A 19929-nucleotide genomic window follows, 5' to 3' on the forward strand; every position below is an offset into this window, starting at 1 on the left:
CTAGAATCTGAGTCAGAAGCCCCCTCCAAATTGGAGGCCCTGGGTATAGCCCACCATCGCCCTACCGCTAATACGGCACTGGTCGCGAGCTTATGGAATGTCTCAAAGTGTCTCAATCCTATAATGTAATAATAAGCTAAGCTTGGCATAAGCAACGCAATTGTTGACAAACTTTTATGCAACGAATCTTGATGAATGTGGGCGTCCATAGAGGAATACCTGTATAAAGAAAGAGAGAAGGATTAGTAAGTTCAATTTAATTCCCTTACCTTAATTGCTTATCCATGGCAGATATGCGTATTTCGTCTACAATGATCAGTGCCTTGTACTCATAATTTTTGAGTAGTAGTACAAGACACTGAAAAAGTATGCACATTGTAGACGAAATACGCGTATCTGTCAAGGATAAGCAATTAAGGTAGGGAAATTAAATGGAAATTACTAATCCTTGTCTCTTTCTTGATTTTATGCAATATATATTAATATGAATACGCGTGCGCTAGAATCGCAGAAATTTACACGATATTTTATAACTTTTTAAAATTTCAAATTGTTTATGTAATGTCCAACATTTTCACGACATATTACCGATTTTTCTGGTTTACGTTATATAGCTACCACTCTGATTTATGTAGTTATGTGAATAGGTCAATGACCAATGGCCTTACTCGCAATTTCTCTAAGTTAGCAGGCCATAAGGTACCTAAGTGAGAACCCTACAGCTCCCCTTCTGAATAGCACCAAGAATAAAGATAGCAGACAGGACACCAAACCATTCGCCATTGTAAGCAAAAGACCCACAGAACTTTGCACACGTGTGGGATCAAGAACAAATTGAACGCAACCGAAGCGGAGATCCAACCAAACATAAAAGGTGCAGACAGCAGCAGCAGTGGAAATCGGAGGGGAAATCCACACACCAAACAAACCAAACAACAACAATTTCCACTATACACAACAAACATTCGAAACTTTTATGCCACCATCACCAATCACACCTCGCCTCACCGTGGCACGCGCGCCGCCCGTTTCTCACTTGGCTTTTTTCTCCTTCGTTCAGTTCCTTAAAAATCACTCCAAGGAATCACAGCGCGGGCACAATAATGGTGTCGAATTCCACCCACTTTTGGCACCACCACTAATTGCGATCGTTCCCCTCGCGAGCAAAACAACAACAACAACAACAACAGCAGCAACTTAAACGCAAAAAAGTTTCACATGTTATCAGTTGGGTTTTTGCACCACGCGAACAGGCAAATGAATATCCGTGTCCTATTTGTTTACATGTCGAACTGCGCGAAAATGAAGAACTTGGTGCAAAAGAAAAACCAACCAACCCGAGCGAATAAACGCGCAGCATGTAACCGCGGCTCAATCGACCAATCTCAATCGCGAACAAGCAAATTCGAACCGCTTAACGTCGTGTCCGGGAACAAACTGGCGTACGGCGTGAACCGTTTAGGCACACTTATTTTTTTTTGCTCGGCGCGTGCACGTTGCTCTCTCACTCGGGCTGTGAATCTCAATCGAACAAGGAGAGATTTTCCGATCTCCCCACTGGATGCTCGGGGGTACACATAACCGGAGAAATGCAATATCTGCTCTTACAGGTTTGTATGGGAGAAATGCGATATATGTAATTAATCACCGCATATGCAAATTCTGCAACGTAGTGGCGGAAGACTTTTCAAATAAGGTCATACAATTGATTGGAGCTTATTGATTGTTCGCAATACTCAGGACCAAGCAAATAATCTTGTAAAGGAAAAAAAAAAAGGATTATCTGTTGTGAGAACTACCATTACCATTGCTAAAAATTGATCAAAAGTTATCTTAAGGACCCCGAAGAGAACGACGCAATCCTGAGTTGAAACGTTGGGAAAACAAACATTTTACTAACCCCAATAACTGAGTTGGACTTAAGCTTCAGACGAATTCTAAATCGTAATTATCTATTTTTCCGAACCACCCCACCACAGAAGACAAGACGCGTGCGAATCGTACACATATAGCAGTTTAGCTGTGTATGAAGCGAAATGAGCGAATCTTGCTCCGATCCAGCATCCGCACGAAAAGCCTGCTCTGCCTGAGCTAGATGTTCTGCTGGCTGATACAAATAAATGGATTCCGTCCGTGTGGGAATGAAGGGCATGGGCAGAGGTAACTCGTCGTCATCACAGCTGACAGCATATCAAGCAATATGGAGCTCTCTTTCGCCCCTATCTTTCGGTTGCCAGTTGAAGGGAGCTCCATAATATCGGCCAGCAGCATCGTTCGTTGAAGGATCGTGGGCTGAAGGGTGCTGGTGCTGGCAGAGCTAACCGGTATCAATATTGTATATTATGAGTGCGTGTGTGGGTTTTCTATCCATTCCTGCTGCTGCTGCTGCATAAACAACTTCTTATGCGGCGCAATTTGCCGGAGGAATTGAATCGATTCTTCAGTGGAAGGTTCTGAATTGTATAAATACTGCAGTGTTATGGTGAGAAGTGATGACTGGAGTACAAATTTTTGATATTTTTGTATGGGTTGATGAACAGCAAACGTTCCATAATCTTATACAAAATGTGAGTGCAACTCTTTAACGCTAGTCCGAACTAGTTCGAATGTTGGGAGTAGCTTTTGGTTGGGCCAAGGAGCTTATTGTTGGGCTGCTATCTATTCTTACAATTTTGCACAGCGTGACTCGGTCGATGTTATTGTCGACACTGTTCGGAAGAAGCAATGAGTATTGTACTGAAGAATAAGCATTGCTTCCATTTGTCCAATGTAACTTGGATGGAAGCAACTTAGCGGATTTCAGATAAGAAAGCTATGTTCAATAAAACCAAGTCGGAAAAAACATTATCAAATCTAATATGAGATCTGGATGGAACGGCATTGAAGGTACGCAAGTCACCTTCAGAGATCTTCAGTTTCTCAATCATCCCCCTTTATTTTCCACAATCGGGAGGAGGCCATATCATACGACGGGATTAAAAACAAATGCTTCGCATGCAAGATGAAGGGACACCAGATGCATTCTTCAGGGTGTCAATTCAAATTAAATTTTTCAATTCCCGGTTATGAAAAGCTACCCAACATCAATGGGATAATACATCTGTCATTTAACCGAGTTATATATAACCCTGCCGTTCAGAGTAATCATTTAATTTTTTCAGCAAATTGCTGTCAATGCCTCTACATTGCAGAAAAAAATATGCGATGGGATTTTCATTCACTCGTTTACGTTACACGTTAGATGAATATCTCCAAAATCTCATGGAATTATGAATTCTAATTTAATCTAATATAAACGCAGCCAGTACGAGGAAGCATCCTGAAAAATGATTAGGTTAGAAGAGGTCTAATCATTTTCCTAGTCTAATTGATGTTTACAGCATATCTGAGATATGATATAAACATCAATACGGCCAGGCCTACTGCGTTGTATTTGCCGCAAATATGATTCTTAGAAATGAATGGGAACATTTCTTGAATCTACAGGGGTGGAAAGATGCGTGGACATACCGTACCAAACGCTCCGAGTTACTATGTGTAGTTGTGTGTAATGTGTAAATATTTGTAAAATATTAAAGAATCATAAAATAATGCAATGGAAGGATCTTACCGAATGTTCTCCTATGTTGGTAATGATTCTTTTGGGCTTAAAAGTTACGTGCATCTGCTACTTGTTTATCACGGGGTTTCCTCCAATCCTTGGGTCCCGTAGTTCCCAGCACAAATTTTCTTGCACTGCCATGGCATCTGGGATGATGTTCCCGTCTAGTGCTGTCCCCAGGAACCGTTTGCGGCCACCAGTTACACCAGTTACGTCCAGTCTTGGGCGTATCCAACAAGGTGGAAAACTTGCTGATTCACGGCAACGTCTGCCACCGAATCACCACCAAAACTTGCGACGGACACATTATCAATCAAATTTGGCTTCAAAACTGGACGCCTCAAACCAGACAAAATACGATATATCACTAAATGATAACTTTATGAACACTTGAATCTAAATTTCAGCACACAAATTAACAAATTCAAAGCAAAAAAGTTTAACTAGCTGACGAAAAATACGCAGCAAAAAAAAACACGTCAGCTTTCAAGCGCGGCCTACTGCGATCCAAAATCTCATGGAATTATGAATTTGCATAAAATTAAAGAGTTTCCTGCAAATATTTATCTGTAAAAAATGTATATGTTTTTCTGATGTTTTACCAAAATGTATACGATTCTCCAAATTATCCTGGAGATATTTTACAAGTAAATCGAAACCTTGGTTGATGACCACCCAGAATTATTAAGCCTTTGGACTTCACAGAGCCTCATAACATCATTTCATATGTGTAAAATAACATTTTTGATTCCCCAAATCATCTCGGAGGTCTGATGACGTTCTGCAGACTCAACAAGGTATTCTACGATGACTAGACCAAATGCCAAAACGGGTAGGACATCGCAGAGACCCATAATATCATGTTGGTTCATTAGGTTCTTCAAAATGAAGGGCTGTACAGATTTGATAAAATTGATCCGCGATTTCAAAAAAAAAATCCGCGGCGTCAAATACTAATCCACGGTGTCAAATACTAATCCGCGACAAATAAAAAACCGTTTTAATTGCTTGAAAATACCATTTTTATTACTACTACAAGCTTAATGCTTATAGCATATTAGTGTTTTGCTTGTTCTCAATCTAGTGTTCTTTGAAGCACTTCCACATTTGAATTGAGAGCATTCTATGTCTGTACCATCCTATGCCCAAGGAAGTAGAGAAATAGTTCAACCCGAAAAATTAATAGAACGGACCGGAATTAAGCCCAGCTGCATTCAGCATAGATTCACTTCGTAGCTGCGCCTTTACCGACTGAGCTAAGGAAGAATCGTTTGCACACTTTGAAAAAAAAAACAACGTAGCATCTTCAGATATTTATGTTCTTGGTAGTATACATTCAGAGTAATTAGTGAACATAATAAAACACCCTTACATTATGAGATTTTATTGAACAAAAGCGGCGGAGATTTTCAGAAATGTTCTTTAAAAAAAAAATGATGCATTTTCATTTGAAATGCAAATTTTCTTGAAAATTAACCTTTGCGTCCCTGACGTATTTTGCTGTCCTAAATTTTTTTGTTCATTTGGCTCTAGTTTTCTCAATTTTTACCGATTCAAACGCCTTGCAAATAATCGAGAAATTATCAGAGTTTCATAAGTCACACTTGTTGGTCACGTCGGATTAACAGTTCCGGATTTACAAGGATATTCCTTGGGATCTGCCCAATAATCATGTGAGATTTGTTCATGATTTTTTTTTATTTCTAATAAGTACATAGCATTTTTCTTTTTTTAATCATAACCGAATCGTCTATATGTGACTTTGTGGATCATGCACGACTTACTACCATGTATAGTGGATATTCTAGATTCTTCAAAACGGCCAGGACATTAGTGATTCTACTAGATCAACCAAGACTGTAATAATGTATGTAGTATCGGAATATGTCCTATCAGATTCAAAGTGTCGATGTGGATCATAGATGACCTATTGTAATTTATACTGGATGTTCTAGGTTTTCCAAATCGTCCTGAAGATCAGTTGACTTGTCCTATAAGATCAAAAAAGACTGGGACAATATCTGTAGCATCGAAATATGTACAAACAGATTCATCATTACTATATGGATCATGCTCGACCTATTTCCGAGTATTCCAGATATAGGGTAGAGAACTACTTCGGCCTAATCGCCCATTTTGGGCCTATCGAGCAGAAAACTTCAAATAAATCCATGATTTCAGAGTTAACAAGTCAATTATGCGTTTGGTATGATACTTCATTAAATAACTTACCGAACGAAGCCAATGAGAACGCGTGATATGAAGGTTTGCACCCATTATTCCCAAAATCAAAAGAAGCGCTCCGACCGAAACAATTTTTATCTTCATCCGATAGGCCGAAGTGAATTCATTGGCGTTTCAGTGGCGTTTCAATGCGTTAGACCGAGTTTAGAATCCGTAGACCGAGTTTGGCGTCACGAAGTAGTGTTAGACTATCAAATCTTAAAATCTATCAAACATTCCGTTTGGTGCAAAACTGCGCTAGATTAAGAAATACTAAGTGCAGGTTGTGCTTGTGGGGTAGTTAACCCTACTAGGTTCTTCAAATCGTCCTGAAGTTATGATAATTTGATCTACTAGAGCAACCAAGACTAGGACAAAGTCTCTAGTATCGAAGTAATTCCAACAGATTCACAGTAACTATGTGGATGACCTAGTGACCTATGACCTATTGCTATGTATACTAGATGTTCTAGGTTCTCCAAATCGTCCTGAAGTTCAGTTGATTTGTTTTACTAACTCAACCATGACTGGGACTATGTGAATCATGCACGATCTATTTCCATGTGTACCAGATGTTCTAGGTTCTCCAAATCGTCCTGTAGTTCAGATAATTTGTGCTATTAGATCAACAAATAACTGGGATAATATATGTAGTATCGAAATATCGATTTGGAAAACCTAGAACATCTGGCATACACGGAAGTAGGTTGGCAGACACGGCAAATATTTTTGAACATATATCGATACTACATATATTGAATTAGTTTTGGGTGATTTAGTAGACCAAATAATCTGATCTCAAGAATGATTTCAGAACCAGACACTATGAATCTGTTTGGACATATTTGGATACTACAATCATTATTGTAGTCAGATTTACAGTTTTTACTTATTATTATTATTATTTAGCTTTATTTAGGAGGCTTTCAGCCTTTGGCTGGTTCGCCTCCAAAAAAGTTTTTACTTATCGAGAACACAGTTTTTACTAACAGATAATTATTTATTTATGTTATGGTCAACAGGTAAAATATTCACCACAATGACAGTATACTTACTTAATACTAGACAAATTAAATACTCTTGAAATTGCACTTATTTCTAAAACGGGAAACATTAAAGTCAAAAGGCGGTTGTTCAGGAAAGCATGCGATCGTAGATTACGGCGGCGGGTATTGATGTCGATATTACTCAGCAGTGTAGAACAATCAACGTTAAACTGAAGAAGATCAACGACGAAGCTCGCCATTGCTAGGTTACGTCTCGCATCCAAAAGCTCTAAGTTGATAAGCATACAACTAAGTTGATAAGCATATGCCCGTCAGGGTGTAGTCATGGTGAAGAAGCGAACGCTTGAGGCCAAAGGAAATTACAGAGCATTTCGAGACATTCAGTGACATGCAATTAATACGACACCACTCAGCGAAGACTTCCAATTGTTGCTGCAAGAAAATGGCATCCCTAGGTTCTTTTATCACGAAGTAGAGTTTCAAGTCGTCCGCATACGATAGTTTTAGGCATTTCAGGATGGTATTGACATCATTAATGTACAACAGAAACAGAAATGGCTCAAGATGGCTACCTTGGGGAACGCCGGATGTCACGGGGAAGGATGAATAAACATAGTCTCCAATCTTGACAGACATGTTTTGACCAGTCAGGTAGGAGTAGAGCCAAGTAAGCAGGCCATCGTGAACACCTATCCTGTCGTATTTGGGCCAACGCAATGTCATGGTTCATTTTGTCAAATGCTGCGGAGAGGTCTGTGTAGATGGCATCTACTTGATGGCCACGTTCTACTTCATGAATGATGAACGAAGTGAACGTAACTAAATTGGTCGTCGTGGAACGCTTAGGCATGAAGCCATGCTGATCCGTCGAGATACAGTGTATAATCAACTCAAAAAGTTTGGCGGTAGCACTTAACGAAGCTATTCCACGGTAGTTTGAAAAAGTCCTTTTGCAGCCTTCCTTGTGGATTGGGAACACGAAAGACTCTTTCCAGCAAGCTGGGAAAATCAAGGAGAGATTGAAAACGTTGGCTAGAGGTGTCTCGAGAGCAGTCAGGCAGCGTTTGAGGACTAACGACGGTACGCCATCTGGACCGGAACCCGTTGAAGTTTTTAGCTGCTTCCCGGATGAAATAACCATTTCGCTGGTGATAGAAAATGGATGGCTGGAGAAGGTTGAGGGAGAGACGTTACTAGACGCAGCAATAACATCCTGAGTGCTGAGTCATTCGTCGTTGAAAACACTGCTGAATTGTGTGCGAAACAAGTCGGCAATACCCACGATAGAGTCCACTTCCACTACGCCGTTCGTCATACTTGAGGATAGTCCGCTTTCCCTTCTTTGGGTATTCACATGGCGCCAACTATCGATGACATGGAGTAACATGTCCACAATAAATGGAATAACCAAAGTGGCAGTGAACTATCGGTTTTCCGACCCGATACATTATTCCTGAGAAATTAACCATAAGTAAAGTTTTCTGATTCCCGGGAATTCGATTCGGATTATGTGAAATAGCTATTTTTCACAAAAAAATTTCCAAGCATAAATTCCTTAACCAATTTAATTCACACCCAATCGGAAAACATATCCGAAAAATTTGTAAAATTTTGAAGTTGGGAGTATATAGAAAGAGGAAATCAAATAAAGTTATATGGAAACTTCACGGGAATATCAAATAAAATTCCAGGATAAGTCTGATAAAACTTTTGAAGGAAGACAGAAGGTAATTCTAGCAGAAAATAAATGTTCTTTTGGTGGAAGTCGGAAGAAACTTTCGGGGAAAATTCCAAAGCAAGTCTGGAGGAACTTCCAGAAACAGTCGAAGGACACTTCCAAAAGAAGCCAGAAATACTTGTTGGGAGATTTGGAGGACTGTCCCAGAAGAAGTGGTAAGAATCTTCCGAGGGAAGTGGAAAGAGTCTTTCGAGAAAAGTCGGCTGCATCATCTCGGGAAGTCGGAAGACAATTACAGGGAAAGCTAAAAGAACAACGGAAGAAGCTTCCAGGATAAGTTGGGACAAACCTTCGAGCAAGTCTGGAGATACTTTCTTGACGAAAAAATCATTGTTTGAATCATATGCATACTCTTCATATGAATTTTCTCAATAGGTATTATTTTAAAATTTGCTCCATAATGCTGCTGTGGAAATTCTCTGCATAATACTCTTTGAATTCACTCTGCAATTCTTTGCAAATCCAAAATAATTTCCGAAGTACAGTCAACTTTACATGCCTCTAAAATTGAAGGGACCATCGAAATAGGGAGACATCGACATTCAGACCAGTTATTTATTCGGGGGCGACCCCGGCGTAGAGGTTAGCATCCATACCTCTCACACCAAAGTCACGAGTTCAAATCTCACCTCTGGACAAGTCACGAATGACCCAACAGTGTTAAAGCGACTATAATAATAATAAAAAAAAAGTTATTTATTAGCCTACTGGTACGATTCAAGAAGCACTTCGGGTTCAACAAATATATTTGTTTATCCCATATCCGAAACCAAAACTCGATCGCTTACTTCGAACGTAGCAAAAACTAGTGAACTAGATTTTTCCATCGACGCATGGAGAGTAATTTTTAATAAATAGATGTAGAGAACTGGATGTAAGGGATTCAGAAGGGAATGCCCAAATCATAGAGATATGGATGTATATCGAGATATATAACATCGAGAAATGAAAATTCTGTAAATATTCTCACAAAATTCAAATGGAATTATTCTCGGAACTCCCTCTCAATTTTTTTAATTGGCCCCATTGGCTCATCAGAATTCCCTTAGAATATACTTAGGAATTCCCTTAAAACTCTCATAAGTATTTCTTTGGATATTTTCACTGGGTTGAGAGGTAATCACGCTTACCACTACACCACCGGCGCCGTTATCTTGGAATTTTCGTCAGAATTATTTATTTTTTTTATTTTGGAGTTATCATGAGAATTCTCTTCGGAATATTCACCGGATTTCTTTGCCGAGTTTTCTTTGAATGATATTCAGAATTCCGTCAGAAATATCGTGGAATTATCCTTAAGTTTCACCTCCTTAGTAAAGACAACCAACCATCCTTAGGTTTCACCAGAAATTTGAAGTCCAAGCCTTTTGGAATTCTACACCGAATTCCTTCTAAATTATCCTTAAAGTACAGTAAAAATTCTCATCAAAATCATTTTGATTTTTTTTTTAATTTCTGGGAAAATTGTTCAATGTCCAGCATCTTAAAAACTCATCTTTGTTTCAGATTCCTATAAATTTCTCAATGTCCAGGATTTCAAAAAATTATTTGGGCTTAAAATCGATTAAAAATTACCACGTTTCAGAACCTAAGAAAAAAAAACAGTAGAAGCTCCAGAACTTTTAAATTTTATTGGTTAAATCCGTTCCGAACTTATAAAGTTAATTAAATAAAAGAAAATATGGAGGAATGCACAGTTAATTGTAGTGCCATTATTTAAATTTTTGAATTACTTCAATGCATTCTAATAATTTACTTGAAAGGAGCATTTGAAAATTCCCTGAGTAATAATTAAATTCCCTGAGAATTCCAACTTTTTTTCCAGGAAAAGTAAACTTCACTGAAGATTCCCTGTTTTCCAAGTATTTTACTCTGATAGTAGACGCCCTGAAAATTGTAGAGTGATTTCTAAGCGTTTTATAGAGAGCAGGGCAGCCACTAAAGTTTCATTTTGGTTTTCCCGGTTAAATCTTTAAAAATTTCCTGGTTATTAAAATTCAACAACTTTTATTCGATATCTAAAAACACCAAGAAAATATTGATTTTACGTGTGAAGAGAAGTTCTATTGCTAGAAAATTTCAAATGTTCATGGAAAAAATCGAAAATTTAGAAAGGCAACGAAATGTCTAGATTTTTTTGGAGAATTTTGGTTCTATTGTTATGGAAAATATACCAAATTTACATGGCCAATAAGAATAACTCAGAGATATGGAGAAATTTCTAAAAACTGCAGTAACTCAGCTCTGAGTACCTGTAGTTTTTAGAAATTTCTCATACAACTGAGTAGAAGTGACTCTCTACCTCTGAGTTATTTGCATTGGCCATGGTGAAAGTTCTTCAAGATATATATACACTTATTAATCCTCACCCTACTTTGCCCAATTATCTACCTTGAAAATTTCTTCGAAAATTTTTCAGAAGTCCCTTGGTATACTCTGCAGAACTACCTATAGTCTTCTCTCAATTATATTCAAACCCTCCTGCAAAAATTAACTTAGAAACACACTCCCTTGGAATACTTCTAGAAAGCATTTTAGTTGAAACTCTTCTCTGAGTTCCTTTGGAACTCTTCTCAGAGTTTACTTGGAACTGTCCTCGGCAATTGATTCCTATGGAATTCATGTCAGTATTCACTTGAAAATCTTTTATGAATTCCTATTCACTTCCAAATTCCCATAAAATATTTCTCTGAATCACAATCAAGAACCTTGGATTTTTTTTCCTTTCTAGGAACTCACTTCAGAATTTACCCTGTTATTCTCTAGGAATCCTCCACATAATTATTTTGAAATTGTAGTACATAGATCGAGTGTTTCGGGCACAAGCTACCCAACAAAAAATTTGCGCTGATTAAAAACTGAAAAAACCATTGTTTTTGCCTGAATAAGCTCTTATCCTGCTTCCAAAGTTTGTTGAGTAATAGAATCATCTGTCGAACTGCCCTGCGAGCATAGCGAGAAATTTGTAAATGTTACCGTTGTAAACCAAAGAGAAAGTCGATGAAGACAATCAATCAACGACGATTGACAATTTTCAAATGTCACGCGAGATTTTTTAACTACATTTTAAAACAAATCTATCGTTAACATTTCCCATAGGTTTCAGCTGAACCTTTAAATATGAGCAGCTGAACTTCTCATCGCAGAATTTATTATTTATAATTATTCGAATAAAATATTGTAAATGAGATATAATTGTTTCATTATTATAGTTACTTAAGCACTTTGGGTCATTGTGGCTTGTCCAGGGACGAGATATGAACTCGTGACTTTGACGTGAGTGGTATAGATGTTAACCACTACGCCAAAGCCGCCCACGAAAATGTGATAATCTAAGATTTTTATTTGATGCGATCAAAATTTTGTTGAACCATATTGAATTTGACCGCCATGTTTATTTTTTCCAAAGAGAAATGTGATTTTGTATGGCAACCTCCCAGCTATTAAAACAAAACAAAAACACGCCATTAAAAAGCTTTAAGACCGTATGGAGCAAATTTCAACCACATCACCATTTCATCGGAATCGAAAAGGTTCTCAATCGATACCCATAGCATTCAACCAAGTTCCGTACCATGAGAAACGGTCGGTGTGCGGCATGCGACATGATAGTAGGGTAGTTTACGTATTCTCGTCCAGCTAAGCAGCGTCCGCACTTCTATTAAAAACAATTCTCAGCGTCACGCACGCATATGTGTTTGTTTGTTTATATTTATGACATAACAGGTTTGCTCAATAGTAAAAATGTAATCGGACTGAAGTTGAAATACGCTCGGCGAAGTGTTTTGCTAACAAAATACAAAGAAATCAACGTTCAAATTGTGGTTCGCGTAAACAGTCAATGGGTGCCGAAGCCACCAGCAATTACCCTAGGTAAAAACAAACTAGTCCTCCGAGGCACGCACTACCGTTCATACAACTTTATGCTGAGAAGAAGTCCAATACCGAACGAGAATACTAAAGAGTAAGTGCGCGCGGTCTCTATATACGGTTCAAACACGGTTGCAGAGCATCAGTAGCAGCTTCAGCAGTAGCAAACAAATCGAGACAGAGGAGAAACACATAAACCCCTAGAATGATGTTAGAAAAAAAAAAAACATAAACGAACCCCTTCCTCACCCCTCATCCCTTTGAGCTCGGGTGATGGTGCACGATTATCGTTCATAACTCAACCCGATTATGTGTGTGCAGAACCAAATCTAATTATGCACATTATATGCGAAAAAGCGAATGGAAACCAATCATAACTGAACTATTAAAAACCAGTGCCATATTTAGCTGCCCTCGGAGCAGCAATTTGCACGAATGTTGGCAAATCACGGGAAAATCGTTAAAAGTGCTGCACGTGACTTGGATATTTCTAAGTGATTTCAGCTCGTCTAGATTCTACTTCTGTTTGCATTCATCCAGCGCATAGCTGAGGGATTGGTGACGTTCCCGTACCGATACCTATACCTGTACCAGAAATCAATCGTTCCGGGAAGTCGTAAACTGACGCTGAGGCTGCTGAACTCTCGTTTACAGCTCGTTGCTTATTCTTCTTTTTTTTGTGGCTGGCGAAAGTAACCGTTGAGAAGTAAATATTCATGCTGTTGAATTCTTCCAAATTAGGAGCAACGAGTAATAAGTTACCAATTACCAATCACTGACTGCTGATGAGCCCAAATGCAATATATGGCGAAATTGACTTTCCGCAAGTTCATATAAAGTCGTCAAACAGGTTGAAGGGAAGTCAATAAGTCGAAGCGCCATGTATATTTACACTGTGCAGACTTAATAGTTTACCAAACAAAAACATACATTTACTCGGGTGTTTTTGCGCAAAACACGATCAACGTTTAAGATCAACTTTTCTTCCCCGAACCGCGAGACGTGTCCCGTTCCGTTCCGTACCCGTCGTCGTCTTCGAGTGCGCGGTGGCATAAAATCACATAAATCACAATCCGCAGACGACAGGGCAATGGAACGCGCGCGTGTACGCCTATGTATGCCGATGTAGTTACCTACGGCCGCGACCGCTGCCGTCAGAAGAGTGGTTGACACCCGTTACAAAAACGGCTTCAAGAAATAACAAGGAAAACAAAACCCGAAAGATGGCCAAGCCGCGGCTGAACTGATCGCTGGCCCGCCACTGTTATGCTGCATGCAGTTACAAGGAAAAAGGCAACTCTCGAAACAACGCGAACCCACCAAGTAATGGACAAATGGTACTCTCATAGACAGCAGCCGCACAAAACGACCATAATGCGCTAATCTAACCCAATATGGATGAAGCGGGAATAGGGTGGTTCCGAGATTCACGAGAAGCGCATTGAAATCATCAAATCATAAATTATAAGCTTCGTAAACAGATGTCAGACCTCAGCCAGTAACGGTGTGTTTTAGCTGAAGAAAAAAGGAGCATTTTATCTGATTTTGAGTCAATAAGAGTGCATGTACTCATGATCAATGATTGTCAAATTCATGTACATATACAGTAGAACAAAACAGGCGAGAAACTGAAGGAATATGAAAAATGTGTTTTGCCTGATGTAAACCCAAATAATAGAGTACAGACAGAAAGAGATCTAGAATCAGTGAGTGAGGGTTTAGGCTCAATATTAAACATTAAAATATTAAAATTATGTTTCGGAAGCAAATGATTGATTATTTCTATCAAACGACAACCCGTTGCAAACCAATGTACGGAATAAAGATTCAGCATGGAAAAAATAAACACTGAAGATCGAACCATCAAAAATACTACACTCTGAGTTCGCCATGGAACGTTCCAGCTTTCTGGTTAGCTCGGTTTAGCGACCAACGAAGAAATTAGATGAATGATATTCAAAAATTATCGAAACCAACCGGAAACAAAATTATTTTTCTGGTGGATTTTTTTTCCGGCACTTTTCTGGTAAAAATAAAATTCCGACTTTTGCCGGATTTACAAACATTTCTGGTTAAGTCAACTCAATCTATCGATCAACGATAAGGGCTGTGGAAACCTGAAACTTTTCTAGGGGTTAGCTTAATGCAAATGCGTCTTACTTGTCAACCTGTAAGGCCGACCATGTAATCCATGAAATCACCGGAGTTTACTTGAAAGGTTTGATATTGATAAACTAAGACTCTGGAATTAACCTCTAAAGTCTCTCTGCTTAATTCGGAAAGTATATTTTAAACCCATGAAACCTCAGAACTTGCCCATGCCATTAAGGTCTCTGTAGTCGACCCAAAACCCAAAATGCTATGGGAAAAAAATGTCGTGACAAAGTAGTAAAAATATACATTTACCACATTCGAAAACCCGGTAAACCCGCGTCGGATTATAACTCGTACCGTCCCATCGCGATGCTGTCCTGTATACGGAAATTGTTGGAGAAAATGATTCTTTTTCGTGTAGACAAATGGGTCGAGTCGAATGGTTTACTTTCAGATACGCAATTTGGATTTCGGAGAGGCAAAGGAACGAGCGACTGTCTTGCGTTGCTTTCAACTGAAATTCAACTGGCCTATGCGCAAAAACAGCAAATGGGTTCAGTTTTCTTGGATATTAAGGGGGCTTTTGATTCTGTTTGTATCGATGTCCTTTCGGATAAACTCCACGATAGTGGGCTTTCACCAATTATGAACAACTATTTGAGCAACTTGTTGTCTGAGAAATATATGAGCTTTTCTCATGGAAACTCGACAACTTCACGAATTAGTTACATGGGTCTCCCCCAGGGCTCATGTTTAAGCCCCCTTCTTTATAATTTTTACGTTAAAGACATTGATGGTTGTCTTGATGAAAATTGCTCGCTAAGGCAGCTTGCAGATGACGGCGTTGTGTCCGTTATAGGGCCAAGTGCACCGGACCTGCAAGGACCATTGCAAGATACCTTAGACAATTTGTCTACTTGGGCTATGAAGCTGGGTATCGAATTCTCTCCGGAGAAAACTGAGTTGGTTGTTTTTTCTAGGAAGCATCATCCTGCACAGTTACAGCTTCAACTAAAGGGTAGAACAATCACTCAAAGTATATCTTTCAAGTATTTAGGTGTCTGGTTCGATTCCAAATGCACATGGGGAAAACATATTGCGTATGTGAAACAAAAATGCCAACAAAGAATCAATTTTCTTCGTACAATTACCGGAACTTGGTGGGGAGCACACCCGGAAGATCTGATCAGGTTGTATCGAACAACCATCTTGTCGGTTCTAGAGTACGGTAGCTTCTGCTTTCAATCCGCGGCGAAAACACATATCTTGAAGCTGCAACGAGTTCAATACCGTTGCCTCCGAATCGCGCTTGGCTGTATGCACTCGACGCATACGATGAGCCTCGAAGTACTCGCGGGTGTTCTCCCACTGACAGATCGTTTCGCTGAGCTGTCTTTCCGGTTCCTCATCCGTTGTGAAGTATTGAATCCTTTGGTAATAGAACACTTTGAGAAGCTGCTCGACCAAAATCCTCAAACAAGATTCATGAGTTTGTACTATGAGTACATGAAGCTGGAGGTTGGTCCTTCTTCATTAATCTCCAATCGTGATTGCTTCCAAGCCTTCTATAGTTCCTCTGTAAATTTTGATCTGACCATGATGCAAGAAATCCATGGAATACCAGATCACCATCGGTCGATGGTTGTTCCCTCAATTTTTGCAATCAAGTACCACCATGTAAGTAACGATAAAAGATTTTTCACAGATGGGTCAACCATAAATGCTTCCACTGGATTTGGTGTATTTAATCAATTTCATAGCGCCTCCTATAAACTGCAGAAACCATGCTCCGTATACGTTGCGGAACTCGCAGCTATATTTTACGCAGTAGAGCGAATTGCCTCACTACCTTCTGACCATTATTTCATTTTTACGGATAGTCTTAGCTCATTGGAGGCTATTCGTTCAATGAGGCCGATGAAGCACTCCTCGTATTTCCTGCCTGAAATACGATCTAAACTGAGTGCTTTATCTAACTGCTCCTATACTATCACCTTAGCTTGGGTCCCATCTCATTGCTCAATTCCGGGTAATGAGAAAGCGGACTCATTTGCTAAGGTGGGCGCTATGGAAGGCGATATTTTTGAGCGACAAATCGCCTTCAACGAATTTTTCTCCATTGCTCGCCAGCAAGTCCTCATCAGTTGGCAACAAAAATGGAATGATGGTGAATTGGGAAGATGGTTACATTCTATTCTCCCACAGGTGTCGAACAAACCATGGTTCAAAGGGTTGGACATGAGCCGCGACTTTATACGCGTTATATCAAGGCTTATGTCCAATCACTGCTCGTTAGACTCGCACTTCTATCGAATTGGGCTCTCAGGCAGCAATTTATGTGCGTGTGGCAGTGGTTATCACGATATCGAGCATGTTGTTTGGTCGTGTACCTTACACCGTGTTGCCAGATCTGAGTTATCCACATCCCTCAGGGCCCGAGGAAAACAACCCGCGATACCCGTTAGAGATGTCTTGGCGAGCCGAGACCTTGACTATTTTAATTTAATTTATGTGTTTTTAAAACGGATAGATTTGAGGATTAAGAAGTTAGTGTCATCTTGTGTTCTCCCAAGTTGTTAGCTACCCATCGGTGTACCCCCATGTTTGTCTTTTTCATCAGAGTGTCGCCTAGTTCGAGATCAAGAGCACATTGCTCTCCAAATCTTGTGTTCACAATCCCTACCCTGCCATCCATTTGTTACAATTTGTTACCCCTAACCTCGAGATAGCCGCGAGTAATCGGCCCCCGCTTTACTAACGTTAGTTTTAAGTAATTTTGTTATCTAAACAATGAATATCGGCTCCGCAAAGCTACAGCAAATGAGCCTGGAAAAATAAACGAATTATTAAAAAAAAAAAAAAAAAAAAATACATTTACCACGAAGGCTCAATGCTCACGAAATTACCTGCAATGCCTCTGAAGTTGTAGGGGGTCTCCGTTAATTTAGTCGGTAAATGCACGGCTGCAATTCGGACTGGGAAATTTTCTTTACTTCCCTGGGTATAAAGTATCATTGTACTTGCCACACATAAATTCATGCTCATGGTTGACATAAAAAGCTCTCCATTTTGTAATTTTGCACTAAGTTAAGAGCAATATATTCCCGGTTTTTAATATTTAGTAAAAATAATGATTGCAATATCACGTTATTTTCGATGTACTTAGAATAAATTTGAATAACTTTTGTTAGACTCGAGTCATCTTATGATTGTAGAGCGCCAGAGTATACAAAGTACCTCATGGAGTTTTATAGGTCGCATAGCCGAACGCTATCGGGCTGAATAGGTCGAATTTTAGAGGAAAAGATTGTATTAAGAAATTGTTTTAAAAATCTTGAACTTGATACGGAGCAAGAAAGTTTGTTATAGTATCGTGATCTGTACTAATAGAAATCTTCAAAACAGACTAAAACTTAAAAACAGGTTAACTCTTAAAAACAGATTAAATCTTAAAAACAATTTTAATTTCTATGATTATGAGGCTTTGACATGTGTTTAGATTCATAGAATATGCCGTTTTTTAGAGATTTGTGACTTATAGAAATCTATCCTAGATTTAGAAGAAAAAACAGGATTGGATTTTTTTTTCCAACATAATAAACGTAAATAGTGAAAATGTGGTATTTTGAATTTTTTTTTTATAGATTTAGAAAAAAATACAGTCGCTGGAAAATTGTGTGGTCTTGGAAAATTGTTCAGGGCTTTAATTATAATATTTTTTATAGAACCCGAGGGAAAAATACAACGGAGCTCTGACAAGAATCCTAAATTAATTCTAGGATTAAGTCCTGACGAATTCTTACAAGAATTACAAGGGAATTGTGGAGCCAACTTCAAGGAGATTTCCTAGGTGATTCTGAAGAGAATTGTATGCGGATTGTGAGGAGAATAGCAGGTGAATTTTAAGGAGAATTTAAAAAGAAATATAAACATAATTTAAAAAGTTTTCTGATAACAATTTCAAAGGAAAAATATTCACAATAAAACTTTAAGCAAGATCCGAGAAAAATTCCGTGAAAAATGCTTTTTTAAATAATTACTTCATTTGTACAGGCTCAATCGAATAAACTTTACAGAGCCGAGTTATCCTTTCCGTTATACATTATTACTGTCTTATATTTAAAGTTAAAGGAACTGGACCGAGTACTCGCGGTTGTCTCGAGGTTAGTGGAGATTTACAATTTTTTGGATGGGAAAAGGGAAGAAGGAGGTGTGAAAAATGCTGAAAAAAGTAAATTAAATTCTTGAGAAAGTTTCACGAAAATTCAGCACAGAATTCCAAGGTATTCTGAGGAGAATTCCAACGGATTTCTGAGGAGAGCTTTGCGAAAGGTCAAATAATTTCAAAGGTTTAAGATAATTAAAAGCTGAATAAACCATTTTTGAGCTGAAGAAACATATGTTTGCTTGAATAAGCTCAAACTGTTGTTAAACTTTTAATTTTTGTATATGTTCAATATGTTAAGGTTTATTGATTTATCCCGGTTCTCCCGTCCAATTCCCGGCTTTTTCTTGGTTTTCCCGGATTCTTTTCAAATTCCCGGTTATTTCCCGGTTTTCTATTTAAGATCTGATTAAGGTCTCTGAAATGGACTTGAAATGCCTCTGTATTTAACTTATAAGTTCACTGAGAATGATGGAACTAATATTTGAAGTCGATCTATACGTCCTCTGAAGTTGAAGCATGGCTCGCAGTTCTATCAATTAGCCATGGACCTAGCAAGCTGACAGAAGATATATTGCAACCAAAATTCAAAGTATAAGACCGCTCAAGTTAATCTAAAATATATACATAGTAAGGCCTATAAAGTTAACCCCTAAAATGAAACATAAAATCTCTGAGGTCTACTCATAAGGCCCTGAAGTTGAATGATAATGCCTCTTGAGTAGCCCCAAAGATCCCTGATTTTATTCCTCATGGCTTCTGAATATGATCCAGGGAATATCTGGAGGTGTTGTGAAGCTTTTTGAAGGACATATTTAAATTGAATTGTAAGCAGACTCAGACATGTACACACTGAACAGCTGAACTATTCGGTAAAATTTATGCAATTCAATTCAATTGCTTTTCAGCAACTTTGAAACTGAATCGCCACTAAAATGACAATATTTGATCATTTAAACAAGTTCTGAAATTATTTTCAAGTTCTATAGCCTGTAAAATGAAGTTCAAAGTTTTACGGAACGTTCAGCTGTTCTGATTTCGGTAAAATTTACCGGACACTAAAACAAAATCTTAGTGTGTAGACATATTTTTACAATAAATAAAGAATATTTTGGCATCATAAAGGCTTACTCAAAGTAAATTTTTTAGCACAAAAAATAAACTGTAATTCGTGATTCATTCAGCTTAAAAAGTCCATTAATGGTTGCTTTACAGTACTTTTATTAAAACT

General features: G+C 38.5%; 1 protein-coding gene and 1 long non-coding RNA gene across 2 annotated transcripts in view; one reads left to right on the top strand and one right to left on the bottom strand.

Annotated features, from left to right (window-relative positions):
• LOC135707717 (uncharacterized) overlaps positions 1-19929 on the top strand; it is a 335458-nt gene that overhangs the window by 46004 nt on the left and 269525 nt on the right. The gene's annotated exons all lie outside the window — the stretch shown is intronic.
• Positions 1-19929, bottom strand: part of Mad (Mothers against dpp) — a 112471-nt gene that overhangs the window by 43251 nt on the left and 49291 nt on the right. The gene's annotated exons all lie outside the window — the stretch shown is intronic.

Source organism: Ochlerotatus camptorhynchus, unplaced genomic scaffold, assembly GCF_037179485.1.
Source record: "Ochlerotatus camptorhynchus isolate MF236.1 unplaced genomic scaffold, CSIRO-AGI_Acam_v1.1 ptg000316l, whole genome shotgun sequence".
Lineage (NCBI taxonomy): Eukaryota > Metazoa > Arthropoda > Insecta > Diptera > Culicidae > Ochlerotatus > Ochlerotatus camptorhynchus.